This window comes from Scyliorhinus canicula, unplaced genomic scaffold, assembly GCF_902713615.1.
Source record: "Scyliorhinus canicula unplaced genomic scaffold, sScyCan1.1, whole genome shotgun sequence".
Classification (NCBI taxonomy): Eukaryota; Metazoa; Chordata; class Chondrichthyes; order Carcharhiniformes; family Scyliorhinidae; genus Scyliorhinus; species Scyliorhinus canicula.
The window spans coordinates 2430811-2434939 of NW_024055654.1; the positions used below are offsets into that span (position 1 = coordinate 2430811).

Here is a 4129-nt window from a genome sequence, read left to right on the forward strand (position 1 = left end):
AGCGTCTGCAGTCCCAGGTGGTCCCACTCCCACCTCAGGCAGAGTGTCGGGAGGACAGAGGGACAGCAGGAGGGGGAGGGGCTGAGACAGGAACAATCAGCGAGTCAGCCTGAGCCTGCGGCCGCTCTCACCATCTGTTACCGTCACAATGCCCGGGTGATTGACGGCAGCTCCGGACCAATAGGAGGAGGTAGTCGGACTAGACGACTGATGGGGGCGGCTGGTCCTCCAACCAATCGGAGTGAATGAGGGGCGGGGCCAGGCTGTGATTGAAGCATGCGCAGTGTGGGTAATGGCGAAGGAGAAGGGTGTGTTTTTCAGGTCGGAAATTGGTGAGACGTGATTAACAATATGGAGGGAGCGAGAGATCGTGGGGGTGAGCGGAAACGTTGTGTAAAGCTGTTGTGAGCCACAAACCGCGGAAAAAAGTTTCGGGACCCAGTTTGTATCGAGCGGAGCTGCAGCTCTTCACGTTCGGCTCGGGTTAACGGCCGCCATCTTTATTGGATGTGCATCAGGGCGCATGCGCGTTTCTCATCTTTGTTCCGATTTTCAAAGAGTGGGAGGAGCTTGTTCAGAATGGAGACAACTTGGAAATGGAAATCGCTTATTGTCACCAGTAGGCTTCAATGAAGTTACTGTGAAAAGCCCCTAGTCGCCACATTCTCGGGATTTCACTGCCTCTTTGGACATCCTGCCCCATGTGTCCAAAGCTCTGCGGCTCTGTTCAGTCCACATGAAGACCCAGGGCAGAAACTCACAGCCCTGAGTCAACATCACCCTCAAATCGAGGGACTGCTTGATGACGAGGGATCAGTGTGCAGCTGGGGGTGATGTGTAGGGCAAGCTGGGTCTGCGAGGACTGCGTTTACTGTAGCAGTGAGAGAGACAGGCTTCCAACACTTGAAGAAATGCAACTCTATTTTATTGAACATAATTTAACTGTGGGTTGACACAATGGTGAGTTGACTGGAGATCTGAGGCAAACCTGACCAAACTATCTTACTACTACATGGTGGATGTTCTAGTTGTTGCTCACAGGCTCTGACTGTCTCAGAGGCTGCATCCCAAGAGAGTGGGAAAACTAGTGCCCTCTGGCTTTATCGTGGCCGTGTCCTGTCAGGCTGCTGTGTTCTGTGTGTTCATTGGTCATCCTGTGTGTCAATCAATGCCTGTCTGTGCGCCATCATATACTTGTGTGTATACTATGACAGGGGGCATGACCGGTCATCCTGGATCAGGGAGCAGGAGGGGAGAATGTTGTAAATTTCTATCCTGGACTGACAGTGATTAATTTTGGAAACTCCTATATAGGGGATTAGTAGGGGAGGATTTACACATAGCAAATTTAAACCAGGAGAAATGTTTCTCTTTCCTGAATTACATTTCTGGACTGACGGTGATGCCTTTTTGTAAACTTCTTTCACAGGGGCTTAGAAAGGGATTTGCAGACAGGAAACTCACAACCAATCCTCACATCAAATTCTGACAGCACTGTTTGAGTTATCAGGACCTGGAGATTATCGACCTTTGTGTGTAAGCATTGAGTTACATATCATTATTACTCACTGTATAAAATGACTACCTCCTATCTCCCCAGTAGATCTTGTTCACAATCTTAAATCTGTGTCCCTTTTACTTTTTATTTAAATTATTTTTATTCAAGTTTTTCAATAACAAATTTTCTCCCCACAATTTAAAACAAACAAGGCGTGTTTCCACACCAACACAAGAAAAGAACTCACCCCCCCCCAAAATAAATAATAACAAAAAACCAACAGCAATACAAGAAAGAAGAAAATAACATAGCAAACCCACCGCCGCAAAAACAAACCCCCTAACCATCCCCAAACCCCCCCCCCCCCCAAGTTGCTGCTGAGACCGACCACTCTCTACCCCTTTGCCAGGAAGTCGAGAAAGGGCTACCACCGCCGAAAGAACCCCTGTACCGACCCCCTCAGGGCAAACTTCATCCTCTCCAACTTCATGAACCCAGCCATGTCGTTGACCCAGGCCTCCGAACTCAGGGGCCGCATATCCCTCCACTGTAACAGAATCCTGCGCCGGGCTACTAGAGACGCAAAGGCCAGAATGCCGCCTCTCTCGCCTCCAGCACTCCCGGCTCCGAAGCTACCCCAAAGATCGCGAGCCCCCAGCCCGGCTTGACCCTCGACCCTACCACTTCCGACAAAGTCCCCGCCACTCCCTTCCAAAACCACTCCAAGGCTGGACAAGCCCAGAACATATGGGTGGGGTTCGCTGGGCCTCCCGAACCTGTCTTCCCCTCCGAAGAACCGGCTCATCCTTGCCCCCGTCATGTGAGCCCTGTGCAGCACCATGAGCTGAATTAGGCTGAGCCGTGCGCAAGAGGAGGAAGAATTCACCCTCTCCAGGGCGTCCGACCACGTTCTATCTTCAATCTCTTCCCAAGCTCTTCCTCCCACTTCACTTTGAGCTCTTCTACTGAGGCCTCCTCCTCCTCTCCTGCATCAGCTGGTAAATACCCGAGATCTTCCCTTCCCCGACCCACGTCCCCGAAAGCACCCTGTCCTGCACCCCCCTTGGCAGCAGCCTGCCTCTTAACAAATGCCCTGACCTGCATATACCTAAAAGCGTTCCCAGGGGGTGGTTCCACTACCCCACCAGCTCATCCAGAGTTGCGAACTTCCCATCCAGGAAGAGGTCCCCAAACGGCCTGATGCCTGCCCTGTGCCAACTCTCAAATCCCCCACCCGTTCTCCCTGGCGCAAAACGGTGATTACCCCGTATCGGGGCCCAAACTGTGGCCTTCACTTCCCCGCTATGCCTCCTCCACTGTCCCCAGATTTTAAGGGACGCAACCACCACCGGACTCGTAGAGTACTTTGCCGGGGGGAGTGGAAGTGGGGCCGTCACCAAAGCCCTGTGTCCCTTTTACAATCTACTAATGGGAACAGGTTTTAAAAATCTTTTGCTGGGTTTGCCGTTGTTGTTTCTGGTGCCTGGGTCGATGGCGGGTGGTCCGTCTGGTTTCATTCCTTTTTCATGTTTTTGTTGTGGTTGAATCAGCTTGGACCAGTCCATTTAGGGTCCAGAACACAATTGAAGTCTCCTCCAAGAATCAATTGATCTGTATCTAGGTCCGGCATGGATTGCAACAATATTTTTACAAATGTTTCTGTGAGATCCCCTCATTGAAAAAAAAAGATAGAGAAGCAGAATTAGGCCATTCAGCCCATCGAGTGTTAGAGTTTGCTCTGCCATTCGATCATGGCTGATATGTTTCTCAACCCCATTCATCTTGTATTGTAGCTTCTTGAAATGAGTGCGAACATTGCATTTGCCTTTCTAGCTGCCAACTTTCCTTTATGTGTTTTGGGATGTGGGTGTCGGGGGCTGAGCCGGCATTTGTTGCCCATCCCTAATTGCCCTGGAACTGAGTGGCTTGCTGGGCCATTTCAGAGGGGGGCAGTTTGTGAGGATAGAAGGCTGAAGTGATTAAATGACAAAGGGGATAATGGTGCAAGACAAATCTGGGTGACAATGAGATAAGTAAATAATAAGAAAAGAGAAGAAATAAAAGACAGGTCCAGGTGAGGTATAAATGGCAACAGCAGAACCGTTACCAGCACCAACTGTCTAAAAATATCAGAGAGATGATTATAATCTGAAATTACTGAAATGGATGTTGTGTCTGGAAGGTCAGAAAGTGCCTGATAAAGGATGAGGTTTTGTTCCTCGAGTTTCCTTTTTTAAAAATAATTTTTATTGCAATTTTTACAAAATACAAAATATAAACATCTTAGCTCTATTAACATACAACCGCGGTAACACCCCATGAACAATACCACCCCCCCAGCTTCAAGAGCAACTTCAAACAAAAGAAAGAACAACAACAAAGAAAAAGAACAAAGAAAAAAAAACAAACAAGAGAGAGATAGCACCCTCCACAAACCCATGTGCACAGTTCTCCATTCCCCCAATCCTTTCCCTCCCCCCTGGGTTGCTGCTGCTGTCGGCCTATTTCCCTACCGTTCCGCCAGGAAGTCCAGAAACGGCTGCTGCCACCGCCTGAAAAACCCTTGTACTGATCCCCTCAGGGCAAATTTCACCCTCTCCAATTTAATGAACCCCGTCATATCCGAGATCC

The 4129-nt window shown here is 49.3% G+C and overlaps 1 long non-coding RNA gene across 1 annotated transcript; it reads left to right on the forward strand.

Annotated features, from left to right (window-relative positions):
- Positions 1-265: 265 nt before the first annotated feature.
- Positions 266-1623, forward strand: LOC119960582. Its single transcript, XR_005459461.1, has 2 exons — positions 266-376; positions 1430-1623. It is a non-coding gene; the product is annotated as an uncharacterized LOC119960582 (long non-coding RNA).
- Positions 1624-4129: the final 2506 nt, after the last annotated feature.